This window comes from Electrophorus electricus, chromosome 6 (genome assembly GCF_041902795.1).
Source record: "Electrophorus electricus isolate QZ-2024a chromosome 6, ASM4190279v1, whole genome shotgun sequence".
In the NCBI taxonomy this organism is placed as follows: domain Eukaryota; kingdom Metazoa; phylum Chordata; class Actinopteri; order Gymnotiformes; family Gymnotidae; genus Electrophorus; species Electrophorus electricus.
Window position 1 is genome coordinate 18,089,859 of NC_137502.1, and position 16,034 is coordinate 18,105,892.

A 16,034-nucleotide genomic window follows, 5' to 3' on the forward strand; every position below is an offset into this window, starting at 1 on the left:
AAATGGATCTCATTTGTCAATGTCATTTGTCATTATATTTTTCTGCAGTTTAATTTTTTTTATTAGTATTCAACTAATATATATATATATATATATATATATATATATATATATATATATATATATATATATATATATATAAAAACAAAGCAACATAAACTTCATGCATTAACATCATTAACATTATCATATCAGCAAACACACAAGCATGGTTTTGTCTGGATTGGGATGGAAAAGTAAAGATCTTTTGCTGAAGCTCTTAGCTGGAATTAACCTTGACACAGCAGCCACTGGGACAAGACAGATAAAGCTTATGCTCTGAGGCCACTTAGCCAGCAGGGTAAAATTGCCCCTTCCCCTCCCCATCCCTCTGCTTCCCCTTATGGTAAGCAGGATAGCCATCATGTGGACACGAGGATGCAGTCACACAACTAGGCAAACATGCATACCAACATATCCACGACCTAATGCAAATGCGACAAGATCAAGCAATGCTTTCAAAGCAGTGGTAGAGGAAAAACAAAGTCCTCTCTACCCTAACTTTGAACAAACCCAAAGTAGTAAAGATGTATGTCTCTCTCTCTCTCTCTTCACATTAGTTCAGACACATGCAATGAAAGTAATGATCAGGGGTCATGATCAGGGGTCAGCCCCTTGCTTTTTGCCCCAAGTATAACAGTAAATTTAGTAGTGTAACAGTTGTGTGTAATTTCTCACTAAACCCACACTGATCTTGTCTTTAATTTCTAATGAGAACGCAACTCTGTCATAATCTGTAATGATTGGCTACCCTCCTGACATCCCTGTCTCCATAGTTTTCCTGTCATGTCTGTTATCCTTTGCTTCCTGGTTGTTCCGTTTCTTGGTTTCGTTTTCGCCGCCCATCGTCTGTTCCTTTTTCCAGTCCTTGTTTTGGTTCTCCCTGTTCATATGTTCACCTGGGTCTGGTTAGTGCGTGATTGTCTTGGTTATTTAAGCTCTGTGTGTGGTTTCCCCATGTTGTTGGTTATTTTGGTAAGTTTAGTAATTCTGCTCATGTGTGGAGTTGGCGTCCTTGTTTTATTTGTATACCTAGTTTGTGTGCTAGTTTGCTTCAGTGTTTTCCCCTTGTCTCTGTTTATTAGCCTCCTGTGTTTTTGTTACTCTCCCTCATTAAATAGCTTCCTACATTTGCATTCTCCCTCTTGCCTCATCCCTGCTACAATATTACATAATCATAGTAATCTTCATAGATCATTGTGATTACATATTAAGATATAAGATATGAATATATGTGACCCTAGTCCTATCTTTGGTTTGCACAACCTAATTTGTAAACTAATGGATATTCATAACACTTTACAAATAAGGTTTTTTCCTGAGTGATACTGCAATCATGAAATTGCATTAATAATCTTCAGGAAGCAAAATTTCAAATAATTCAAGTCTGAACTGTTGACAACATGTGGACATTTCAAAGTCAGATTTTTTTTAACCAATTCCACATTGAAGAGAAAATTAGCCTTTTCTCAATAAAGCCGACAAAACTATTAATCCAAGCATTATTTGCTGGTTTCAAGACAAAAATAGATCTGCTCAGCAGCCTGTAAAAATGCTCTGCACAGAAACATGAAACATTCATTTTTCAAAGTATTTTAATATGCATTAATACTCAAAGACCAAACTAATAACTGTCAGTTTAAGATGTAAACAGAAAAGCTGCAACTATAACTCCAAACAAGAGTCTGCATTTAGTCTGAGACCTATTTATAACCCAGCGCAAATACAAAAATATTTTTTGTTTACAAGGTAAACAAGTTGTCATGCAATAAATGTACTTCACATGAGTTATACTTGAAGTCCAGGGGATTTTTACTTACCCCTTGGGAGACATGGAAGAGCAGTTAATGTTATAAAGTTGTTATAATGGTAGAAAGTATAATATGAAAAACATTCAACAGTTATGCAACAATTAAAATAATAGAACAAAAGGAGATGCTGCTAGAAATGCATCAGTGGCTGGTCAATATGACAGATGAGTGTATCTTTATCTAGATTGCTTTTATCAGCATCATATGCAGTTTAGCTAAGAGACGGTAATGTTCTCTAGAAAGCTATGGCAAAATAATATGCATTTGCTGTGCTTTGGAACTAGCCTTTTACGCTTAATATTCATTGCTATTAACTATCCATACTTAAAAGGTAACATAACCTTTCATGAGTCAGTAGAATAACGTGACCTCAAGAAACTGAGCCACAACCCCACAAATCTTGCTCTGGTAAGCAACCCATTGAGCCAGAACTTCTTGAGACTGTGCATGTGATTTTAATACATAAGGATGGCTGATGTGTTCTGAAGAACCCCAAATCTGACCTGACAGCTCTGAGCTTTTAATTAAAATTTCAGGCTTTATAGGGTGACTCACACCAGCAGAAGGAAGCTATATTTAAGCAGATATTTTTTTCCTCTTCACTCAGTAATGTGACTTTTTTCAATATGGAAAAACAAATCTTACACAGAGCAGCTTTAAAGGAGCAATAAGTCATTTTCATATCCTTCTGTACATAATAAAAAAGTCATTATACTGACACCTAGTGGCCTGAATGTTTCAGAGATTCTGTACTAAATCTATTCCAAACATCCTCCTTGTGAGGACTCAACTGAAGTCTATAAAGAAATTTGATTCTTGATCTCGTGAGCTGCTTTTTACAGAAAAATAAATAAATCACTTTCAAAAATATTGTTTGCTACTTCTTGGTGGTAAAATGACATTGCTCCTTCAAGATAACCAGATTTATTAAACAATCCAATTAGTTACAAATTACAGTTGGTTAAATATTGTAATGATTATAATGTGCATCATTACACATTAAATAACAACAAATAGCAATGCAGGCTCTAAAATACTACCTGAATGTTACCTAATAGATGGACGTAGACAGAGAAAGAAAGAGAGACCAAAACAGAAAGCAAGCCCCAGAGTTTTCTCCAAACATTAGTCCTCAATCCACCATCTTTGCCCTGGCTCCACTTAGCTCCAGTCCAACTCCCCAAGCCCAGATTTCAGTCATTCAGACCAAGAGCAGCACAAGTACCAAGTCTGCTAATATTACTGCTAGCATTAATGTTTCAACAGAAGTCAGCCACTATTTAATTTTAATTTACTTTATTGTAGCAATTTTGTGGTCACATACTGTTCTTACTATTTTCACATCCAACTGTTCTTATAGTGATCCTGCTAAATGATTGCTTGCGTTACCACCTTTTTCTGCAAATTTCTCTGGCCTATAATTAATATAGTAAATTGTAACATTATTTAGCTGGCTATTGTTTTTCAGGCCTGCTGGCTGGTCTTTGAAATGTATGTGGTAGGGTAATCAAATTTTTATGGTGGTGTCAATTTTTATAGGTAATGTACAAAAATGACCACTGAATCAATCTTGCTCTTGCTCGCAGAGTAGTCATATGTGCATGCAATGGGACCTATACATTAAAGATGTCATTAAAAATGCCTACAAGTAGGCAGGTGGTTCTTGTGCTTACCAGGAAATATAACCCTGCCAATGCCACTGTGACATGACCACCCTCATCTCAGTGAGACCACAGATGTTTTCATCTACCCCCACTGTTGTGCACAAGATCTCTGGCACCAACACCACTGCTTTGGCAAACAAACCCTTACTGTTCTCCATCCGTTTATCAATTTTTTCCTTGGACTTAACTACCTGGAAACCGGCAACTTCCATCACACATCAAAAAGTACTTGAGCATCACAAACTATATCCAAAAGAACTACCAAAAACATAAGTAAACATTTTCCATTTTCCATCGTGGCCACTTCCATTCCATGCATTGGGTGAAACGTTTAGTTATTTTTCCTCCATCGTTAGTGACAGTGAGGAGTATAGATTAATTACTAGTCTGATGCAGAAGATTCTAGTGCTAGAGGTTTGCATCCAGACCTTATAAAGTGTTAAACCTATTGAGGAACTAGAAGTACAAGCTCTGGATGCCTTAGGGAAAGTTAGCAAGCCCTCAACATTATAGCAGGGATGAGGCAAGAGGCAGAATGCAAATGCAGGAGGCTAATAAACAGAGACAAGGGGAAAACACTGAAGCAAGGTAGCACACGAACTATATACGAAGTATACAAATAAAACAAAGACACCAACTCCAAACATGACCAGAATTACCAAACTTACCAAAATAACCAACATGGGGAAACCACACACACAGGGATAAAATAACCAAGACAATCAACGATATTCGCCTTTGTCAGTCAGAGATTACAAAAATAATCTTGAAGATGTGCGTCAATTAGTAAAGCTGATGTCCGATGCTGTAGTACACTATGGTCCCATCACAATGCGGCACGGTGATGTAACGTACGGCTAGTTATCTTGGCTAAATTGCTGGATGTCCAAGTGGTGCTCACAAATGATTGTGGGGTTTATAGATATTTGGAACACAATTGAGTGCAAGCCTGGTATTTTAGAGTGTGATGGTATCCAACCTACCAGGAAGAACCCTGATATCCTTTCCTGTAACATAAGCCATAGCCTTATGACAGACCTAGTTAGACCTATAATAATCCAGAGCGGAGGCCAGGCAGCAGACAAATAGGCTTAACCAACCATCACAGTTGGTGTGTGTGTGTCGGGGGGGGGGGTCAACGTCTAACTCAATTAGTATTAAACTAATTGACAGAACCGGCTGCACCTTTCATCTAAAGCTGGGTTTACTAGATGAAATCCTGATCATGAGTGTTTTAGACCTAACAAATCATAGATTTAATGTACATTGTCAAACAGAAACCTGGAGGAAGCCAAATGAATACATGGACATGCTTCGTTTAAAACTCTCTCACTACAGCTATTTACACCGCCCTTATCTAACTGGCTTTGGAGGTGCTAGTGCAGTTATATTTACTGACACATTAAGCATATACCACAAAGTTGGTTATGATTTAGAGCCCTCTGAAATTATTTTCAATAGAATAAATGATGTAGCCAGTGATAAGAAGCCCACCCAGCTTCTTCCACCAATTGGCATCTACAGGCCACCAGGACCCTACTGAGAATTTAACAAAATTTGCAGATTTCCTCTCTAGTCACTCTAGTAGAAAGAGCCATTATTGTAGGTGATTTCAATATTCACTTTGATAGTGCCCAAAACCCTCTGAGATCAGCCTTTAGTTCTATTAGAACTCAATTCAAATGGTTTCACCCAATGTACAATATAACCCACACAGTCTGGTGGACATAGGCTTGACTTAGTACTGACATACACTGTAGACATAGAGAACACAGACAACCCCAGTCTGATGCCATCTCAGCGCATTCCCTCATTGCATTTGAACTACAGATGAGCCACAGTATTGTAACCTCACCCTATTACCACATCAGACACACCATCACATCAGCCAACGCATCTAGATTCATTGCTAATCTCCCAGATTTATCATTTGCAACTAGGATGCCCTCAAACCCCATAGAACTTGACAAAATGACTGAATGCTTAGAATCAATATTTCACTGCACACTCAATGATGTTGCTCCACTTAAAAATAAAAAAAATAATAATTAGGGACAAAAAATTAGTACCTTGGTAATGGTCACATTTGTAAACAAAACACTCAAACAAATGGCACCACAATAAACTTGTCTTCCAGTTTGTATCCAAGGAGAGCCTTTTCAAGTATATGTTACAGGTACCACCTTAGGCCTTTTTAAAAAGCAACAGTACCAGGACAGACTATAATTCTTAAATTGTATTAATAAACCTGTAGTGTTACACAATGGGTGGAAAATCTGGTTCCGAGTTTCAAGCCCAAAGAGCTTCTCTGACATTTAACGTGGTCACCATCACAAATGTGCATAAATCACTTCATCACTACAATTCATGATAATATTTTAAAGTTTCCACACCACACAAAATCCTGCCATAAAATTCTACATCACAAAAAAAGCTCATAGAACCAGGAAACAGCCATAGCAGAAACAAAAATCTCACTCAGTTCCCTGCACACAAAATACAAAACAAATTATCCCACATCATAACAAATTAAGTACAAAATCAACAAAACACTGAATACATCGTCATATTCCATATTTACCGAAATTGTACTTACTCAAAATATTTTTAGGACACAACCTGCTCCTAAGTTGCATATAAAACAAATGTCACTTTAAAAACACACACACACACACACACACACACACACACACACACACACACACACACACACACACACACACACACACACACACACAATTCCAGCCCCGGTATCGGGTCACGTTAAAAGAAAACTTTTGAGTCACTTATCACTGCCACACTGCTGTTTTCCTGTGTCTATTAACACCAACTAGAACATTTGCCAAACACCATCCACCCACACTTTAGCCTAGGCCTTTTTTATACTGCTCAATTCGTCGCACTTAAATACACATGCTCATAACTGACGTGGTTCCCCCTCCTTAATTACATGGGTTCTGTGCATGCGCCTTTTCATCAGTCGCTCACTTAGTCCTATTCACTTTTCGCTACACCACATATAGAAAGGCACTTATTACCGCTCGAACAGCTCATCTCTCAACCTTAATAGAAAATAGCAAAAATAATCCCAGATTTCTATTTAGTGCAATTGCACATCTAACTAGGAATAAAACTGACACCAATGCTCACATCATACAGTAGTAATGAGTTCATGAATTTCCTCACTGAGAAAATTAAGCACATTAAGTAGCTGCCCGATGTCACGATAATCTCTAGAGAGAACAACCAAGCCAAAAAGACTCTAGAATCCTTTACACCTATCCAAGAACCAGAACTTATATCAGAACTTAAATCTTCCACTTCCTTACTAGATTCACTGCCCACACTCGTTCTTAAGGTAATCATACCTGAAAGTAATTGAGCCTTTACTAAATGTAATAAACTCCTCCCTGAACATTGGCTATGCACTTAAATCATTCAAATTAGGAGTAATCAGACCACCTATCAAAATTTAAACTGGACCATGTCAGTTGTTGTAACGGTGAGCGGTAAGGAGGCGGACGTATGCGTGGAGAAGAACGAGATTTAATCGGGGCAAATCCAAAATCAGAGTCGTTATCGTAGTCCAGGGTCAAAGAGTCAACACGGAGAGCACGGGGATACATGATAAAACAGGACAAGGGCTAGGATACACGAGTAATAAAACACAGAGGCTAAAACTAAACACACGGAAGCAAACACGGAGGCTAGCTAGCTGAATACAAAGACACAGAGTACAAAGAAACCACCATAAGAATAAACATGCAAACGCAGTGAACCAACCACATACAATAATTCAAAGACCAGCAAAAACACAGGGAACAAGACATGATTTAAATACGAGGGACAGGTGTGGAAAATCAAACGAGGGGCGGAGAAAACGAAACTAAGGCATAGAACCAGGGAGTGCAGGAAAACAGAAGACATGGAAACCATGACAACAGGGACGCCAGGAGCGTGGCCATTCGTGACAGCTGTCAAAAGACAGGCCGATCTCAAACCTTCCATTTATTTCCAAGGTAATAGGAAATATGTAGCCCAGGAGCTAAGCTCATATCTGAATCAGAACCAGATACATGAAACGTTTCAGTCAGGGTTTAGGCCTCATCAAAGTATGGAGACAGCACTGATTAAAGTAGTTAATGACCTGTTGTTGGCTTCTGAGCAAGGGTATGTCTCTTTGCTTATATTGTTTGATCTGAGCACAGCATTTGACACTATAAATCACAACATTTTACGAGATAGACTGAAAAATGTTGCTGGGATTAGGGGAACAGCCCTCTCCTGGTTTAAATCTTATCTAGCTGGTCACTACTAATTTGTTAACATAAATGGAGGCTTCTCAGCATACTACAAGGTTAGCTTTGGTGTCCCACAAGGATCGATTCTAGGGCCTTTGCTTTTTTCTTTATTTATGCTACCTCTAGGTGATATTATACATAAACACTGTGCTAGTTTCCACTGCTATGCTGATGATACTCAGCTACATATCTCAGCCAAACCAGAGGACCTATATTGCCTTAGTATATTTGACAAATGCATAAAGGACATCAGACACTTGATGTTGAGGAACTTTCTCTCACTTAATCCTGACAAAACAGAAGTGCTTCTATTAGACCCACAGACAGCTAAGACTTTGCTCTATAATTACATAATATAACTCGATGGTCTCCCAATCACATCTTCTCTAAAAGTTAGATGTTGGAGCTATTATGGATTCCAGTCTCTTGTTTGAAGCTCGTGTAAATGATATTTCTAGGACCACTTTGCAGCCGCCAGAGTTCTTACTAAAACTAGAAAATTTGATCACATCACTCCTATCTTAGCTATTTTGCATTGGCTCCCAGTAAAATTTCGTATTGATTATAAAATACTTCTAATGACCTACAAAGCACTGATTGGTCTTGCCCCTCAGTACCTTAGATAACTCCTAGAGCATTATGACCCACCACATTTGCTTAGATCAAAAGGTGTAGGCTCTTTACTAGTAAGAACATTTAGCACAGGGTTCAGAGCCTTTACCTATAAAGTTCACACAGTATGGAATAACCTTCCTCTGATACAGTCTCAATACTTAAGGCTAGGCTGAAAACCAATCCGTACAGTCAGACATTTTATAACTACTTCCTGTCTTAGGTAAAGATGTAGATCTGGGGGTCCATTGAGAGTTATGGTAAACTGGGATGTTGTGATGCTATCACTTCACCTCTCTTTTATCACTCAAGTTTGTTGACTGAGAGCAGCAGAGTGTTGATGTTCTAGGGAGCCTTCATGCTTGTGGTTCCTTCTGGCTCTATACTTTTAGCTATGTTGCCATAGCTAGATCTGCTGGAGCTCATCTTTGCACATTATAGTTTCCTAATTTACACACCCTCATACCTGGACATGCCTAATAATCTAGTCTCTCTTTCTGCCAAGGTACACCTACCCCTGATGTCATGATGTTACTGAGCCTCAACACATTTCAGCTGCCATAGTTACTGCCACCACCACCTGATGTTCCCTGCTGAAGCCCACAACACCTCCACCCACGCCAGCTACTTCTCTGTTGCCCTTAAAGGACGTCCTCATGTGGGATGGGTTTCGGATATGTGCACACCATCAGGACTAGTCTAGAACTTCTAGAAAACCAGTCTAGGACTTTTTTCATTTTATTATTTATTTATTTTTCTCTTAAGTTTTACTGTTGTGGTGACTGTGGCTGACCAGAGGAGGATGGCCCCCCTTTGCGTCTTGGTTCCGCTCAAGGTTTCTTCCTCATGCTCTAGGGAGTTTTTCCTTGCCACTGTTGCACTTGGCTTGCTCACTGGGAGCTTGGACTTGGACATTTGTAAAGTTGGTTTGTGACAACGTCTGTTGTAAGAAACACAATATAAATAAATTTGATTTGATTTGATTTAAAGATATGTCAGGGTTATCTTGGAAAGGCCTAATACAGGGTAACTGGCTCTCAAACGTCTGTGTTGCAGAACCAGACTAAAAAATAACACTGTTATGAAACTCCAAGTCTGAACCAGGAACTTTAATCACCCAACCATGATTAATTTATTAATGGTTTAATTTATTTCCACATGCAGACCCTCTTGTATGTTCAGCATTGTATGGTGAAAAAGGACATTGAATATATATATATATAATAGAGATTTGCAATTGTTTATAGAGCTAAGACTGACTCCCACATGCTACACATTACTTTCCTTCTACCAAGGTCTCCATTCATAAACAGACTGTGCTGTCACTGATTGGGAATCACGTCATCTGTGAGGCACAAGTCAGGACCACTACAAGTGCATGCAAACACAGCTTGGTCAGAATTATCCCTCCAAATTCAAAGCAATTGCACCACCAACACAGAATTCAAAAAGTATTTTCACATGAAACAGTAAAATTATTTCGCCTTTTTGGTGAGCTGATTGGCAAACTTAGAAGGTACATTGATGGACCCTGACTTGGTGTTTGAAGGGTAGTCTTTAGCATGCCTAGATTTTGCTATATTTCAGTCCAAAAACCTTCTATACTTCAATGCTTGCTTTGATCTTAATCAGACAAAAATCCTAACGTCATTATGGTTTATTATATTGATGTAAAGCATTTACATCAAGAGCACAGGATTTTACACCAAGGAGTAAAACTAATAAATCAAGAAGTACTTTGAAAAAGGTACTTCGAATTTATTTGTTCATTTGTTCGTCTGTCATCTCTGCACCTGCATTCTCTAGATATGGTATACTCAAATAAATCACTTGATAGCATCGAATATTCTCAAAATACAGTACATCTGTCAAAATAAAATTTCTTAGGACTCATATATGTACCTGCAGAGTGATTTTCAGCCATTTACATGCAACTCTTCACCAGATATCCCACACTGAGTACATTGTATCTTTTGGTAAATTTGCACCACAATCATGCCTGTCATTTTAAATGGCATAAAACATACTACCGGTATAAGATAAGTTCAGATTTTTCCATAAAGAATTCAATTACTCTCAAGCAACTGAATGACTTGTTTAAAAGGTATATAGAATGTTTGTAAAGTTCTTTATTGGTTTGCTCACGTCTTCCTTTCCTTCGTAACCTAACACAAAATATGCAAGCCTTTAGTTACCACAAAATGCACATTACTCACATAGTGTAACTGTATACACTCCTAATACTCTCCTCTTTTAGATTCTGTCATTTCTGTTGGGCACACCTATTGAGTACCAATGTGTTAGGGATGAAGGGGGGGTGATTAAATTACTTCGCAAATGTTTTCCATGTGCAGTCAATGTGATGTTTCAAAAAAAAGATGCTTTCACAAAAACATAGACACCTCACTTGCCTTATTTGGTTATCCACAGCCATGCTGTAGGATTCAAAGTGAAGTAGAAACTTTGGACAAAATCTCCATACATTTACGGCATTTAGCTGATGCTTTTATCCAAACCAACTTACAGTTATGACTGAGTACAAATTGAGGGTTAAAGGCCTTGCTCAGGGGCCGAACAGTGGCAACTTGGCAGTGGTGGGGCTTAAACCAGCAACCAAGTACTTGACTTGACCAATTACAAGTCAAGTACCTTAACCACTGAGCTACCACTTCCATATTCATGTGCAGGCTTATTTTTCCATCATTTAGGTTACATTTGAGCTAATCTAATACAGAAGAAAATGTCCAAAAACAAAAAACAAAAAATGCCTTTGATTTTTTGTGGTGTGTAATGTGTCTTTTGAGGTTGGCGATTCATTTTCAGTCATGCTCCACATTTCCAGGGTCTTGTCTAATAAATCGAATCGTTTGAGCATATACATGAAATGACTAGGCTTGCATATTTTGTGTTAGCTTATGAAGGAAAGGAACACGTGTTTTCGTGCATAGAAGTGAGCGAGCAAATAAAGAGCTTTACTAGCATTTTATATACTTTTTAAACATGTCACACAGTTGCTTTGATGGCAATTGAATTTTCTATGACAAAATCTGAACTTATATTATACCGGTAGCATGTAAAAGGACATCTAAAAGAACAGGCATGATTGTTGTGGAAATTTATCAGAAAAACACGATGTAGTCAGCGTGGGATTTCTGGCAAAAAGATGCATGTAGATGGCTGAAAATCAGTAAGCAGATACTTGTATTAGTCCTAAGAAATGTTATGTTGATAAATGTACTGTACTTTAAGAATATTCAATGCTATCAAGTGATTTATTTGAGTATGCCAGTTTGGGCCAGTGCATGGGCCCACTAGGGGGCGTAGGTGCAGCAGGATTTATAACGAAGATAATATTGTCTTTTAATAAGTTGTTGAAAATTGTTGTGACATTTTAGCAAAAAATAGTGTATAGTCACTTATGACTTTGTGTACATTTTTAGAGGTTTTTGGGAACTTTGAAGATGTCTAGCACACCTAGTGGAAAATAGTGTGTAGCTCCAGAGTAATTTAATGTATATGCTCAAAACTGTTCACTTTATATGACAAGACCCTGGTGAATCAGGAAATGTAGAGCATGACTGAAAATGAAACATTTTCAATTTTACTCTGTATTAGATGGAACCTAAATAATAGAAGAATAAGCCTAGATGTGAATGAATGTCATGGCCCAAGTGTTTACTTCAATTTGAAAGAAATAATCAAACTCAAATCCAACCAATCAGACTTTCAAACTTTCATGTTTTTGACATGGTTTCAATGACAAAGTCAAAGACAAATTTATTTATATAGCACTTTTTACAACAGCCATTGTCACAATGTTTAAACATGTCTAAGTCCAAGCCCCCAGTGAGCAAGCCAAATAATTGCAAAACCCAATAATCATTCTAGTTTCTTCACTGAAGTGGGTAAGGGCCAGTTAGCTACTGCCCTGACTTTGTGGTCATCCATGGTTACCCCATTAGGTCTAATGATACATCCCAAAAACGAAGTCTCTCAACATGTCAGTAATGAATGCCTGAAGACGAAGTAAGAGACTGAGGTCAAACAGAATCACTATTCGCATGGTGCCCTCTAGTGGTGAAAAAAGTTGTTTTACCACTCATCCCTGTCTCCAATACAGACCAAGTTATAGGTACTCCTAAGGTCTAGTTTGATGAACATCTTTGTGTTCCTTAACTGCATAAACTTAACTGAGATGAGAGGAAGAGCATAGGTGTATTTTTTAGTAATCTGATTTAGAGCCAGATAATCTATGAGACCCCTGTCCTTTGTATTGATGAAGAAATCTGAGGCCAGAGGCATGGTAGAAGGTAAAAAAAACAAACAAAAAAACTTGGGCTAATGTCTCCAGAATGTAAGTCTCATTGGTTTGTTGTTCCTAAGAGGATATATCCATGATTTAGGAAGTGTATCATTATCAGTGAGGTCAACAGAGCAGTCCAGTGAAAAATGAGAAGCTTGTTGTCATTACTCCTGCATATTAGAGAGGATTTATTTCACTGTGGTCGAAGTGACAGGGCTTTCTATGGTGAACACTTATATCCAATCCAACTGGACACTGATAACAATTCTGAGAATAGAATGGTGCTCAGGATAATAACTAATGTTATATGTGTGTGTGTGTGTGTGTGTAGCATACTGGTAGTCAATTTTATGGGCTTGGTCCTCATGGAGATACAGCTAGTTCCTACAGGACCCCCACCAAAGCTGCTATCTTCAGGGGATTTCTTTTAGGCTCTACAATAAATACACAGGCCTCCCTTCAACTGGCATAGGATCTGCTCAGAAGCCAGATGAGAAGATGTGTCGCATCACACTGGTTTGACGTAGTTGTCATCACGTGCCTTAAAGCCAAGTAGAAGGGTCTGAGCACTGCTGGCTTTCCTAGACAAGGTGATGATGTCATGGCTGACCGGTCCCCTAAAGAGGGGGACACGCCCCCACCAGACCAGGACCATACCACTCACCTTCCCCGCTGTCTTCTGACAGGAGACACCTGCGAGTCATTAACCATTACACGTTTTTATACACCAACAGGTTCGGAGGGACAGGGCTGCACATTAGCTGTCAAGACCACACGAGTCTACTGAGAGTTGCTACCCGTTCCTGGAAGGCCAATAGCCTTGCCATTGTTGTTTATATAAAAATGGATAATAAAGAACCCGTTGCTGGAACTTCACCTCTCGCTTCCTCATTGCTGCCTACGTCACAGGATGAGATGTTCCAGGGATAGAACTTCATCCTTGCAATCATGTTCAGCGAGTATTTCAGAATTACGTCCATTGCAAAATGTTACCAGGAGGGATGATTTGTTGCAACCACTGTCTGCTACACAAATGTGAAACTCAAGCATATTCTGAAACTGAGCGGGTACCTTGCTGGAGTTGCAGCAGTAATTTCTGCTAGCTCTCCACTTGTGAGGTTGATCAATTACCACTTAAAGTCTCTAAACACTCTCCTACAAACAGTTCCTAAACACAGGACCAAATGGATGTTTCCCAGTGCAAAGCTTTGTAAGGCATGAGATTTAAAAACAAGATCACATGGCAAGATCAGATCTTGAAGGGAATTAGTGAAATATAGAGCATTGTAACAACAAACATCTTTCATTCCTATATTCTCAATTAGCTGGCTTTACAGTTATAGCAAATGAAGATGCAGACAATAATTAGTTGAAGAGAATTTATTGAAAATTAGTGACAAGAGTTTGAGGCCTCTGGAAAATGTTTGAAGGGGTACACAGGAGTTTCATTTTTATAAATCTTTATATAATCGCCCTGCAAATTAGGTACTTCTCCATTTAAAAAAAAAAAAATGATGTCATTTTCCCACTTCCCTTTGATAACATTGTTTCTTGTAGCACTTGCTACCTGTTGCTAAGACAAACCAGATGAATCCGCTTTGCTCCTGCTCAGTGGCCTTGAAGCACCATATCCTAAAATAATCCATAGAACCATTATAAATAGTCATGCTTTTAAACATTATACCAGGTACAGAAACCCTCAACAGCCACTATACTAAGTTCACAGATCGCCTTATGAGAACTTTCTTTTACCTAAAACATTTTTTTACTTCACATCCATGGCTCTTCTCATGAGCTCCATGCAGGAAGAACAGGAGGACTCACGGGGACAACTAGACTAAGCACTTTGTTTGTAACCACACCTGTACACACCTGCACCATGTTTGTCTTTGTGTATTTAAAGTTAATATCTAAATGTAACATTCGGAACCACTTTTGTCTACCTCATATTAATGTTAAAAATCGTTAGTATTAAATGTATTAAATCATTGTTACACATGAGTGCCACTATAGCACTGTAGTTCAGTTGACTGAAAATCCACATATATGGAAAACCCCTCCAGTAACTGCTGGTGTTGTCTCATTAACTGTTCCTGAGTCGAAATGTCTTCCTCCAGCTACCATCTGCATTGTAGGTGAAGCCTTCTGTAATGGTACAGAAAGAGCTAGACAATTGTGGATAAAAGTCTTTAAGATTTTACTAGAAAAGTGTAGTCCAAACCAGGATCAAAAACATTAATATTTTATATATATCTATTATTATTAATCTAATAATATAATATTTAACCTGCTTACAGTGAAGTATAGTACATTTCATGCATACATTTTTTTTTTCTTACATGCTGTATTAATGTTAGTCTTATTGTTTCCTGACAGGAAGGTAAAAAGAACTAGATGAGGCTCTGGTCAAGTTAATAATAAAGGACTGACAACCATTTTCTATTGTGGAAGTTAGGGGTCTCAAAGATTTTGAAGTGGTTGTACAAGCCTGAACCAAATTTTGTACTTGGATGTAGAAATGCCCTTAAAGCAATGTTGGGATCCAGACAAGAAAAAAAGCAATAACAAGAGTCATGAAAGCAAAATTAAGTCTGTATCCCATGCCTATATTTAGTTCAATGACAGAAAAATGCTAAAAGTAAATGGTATTTCTCATGTGTCATTTGCACTTTTTTTTCCTTCAATTATCTGTCAAAGCTGCTTACTGGGTGAAGGGTTTCACATCACTGTCATGAAATCACTTCTTTTACTGGTTTATGAGACAGAGGTCCACTAATTGGCCACCAGATGTCACCGTGGAGCGATAATTTCACAAGATCGATTTTCTCCCGAATCATTTGTTTCGAGCTTTCAAAAGCCCCACTCATGCCATCCATACCTAAAATTTCAAACTTCAAAAGGGGTCCAAGAAACCCTACAAAAAATGCCACTTATTACACTCTGGAATAAAGGGGAAATACATCATAAATTATGAGTGGAAACAATCTTTATAATGGATATAATACTAGAAAGCAGGTGAATCAATTCAATATTCTGGAGAACTGTCCTTGATTGGGTGATCGACTATGATTGACTATCACATGATTCTCCAGGGGAATCTGTGAGTTGGAGTTGGGCTCTAGATTGCTCTGCTGAGAGGTTTGAACTACAGAGCCAGGTGGTGTGACAATGTCCAGGTAGAAGATTGCTTTTGGTGGACTACCACTGAAAAAGAGTGCTCAATGAGGATTGTTTGACTCCCTGATGAAGGCTTGATCCTGAAACACATTGAATATTGTTTTATAGTCTAAATATGTTGTACTCA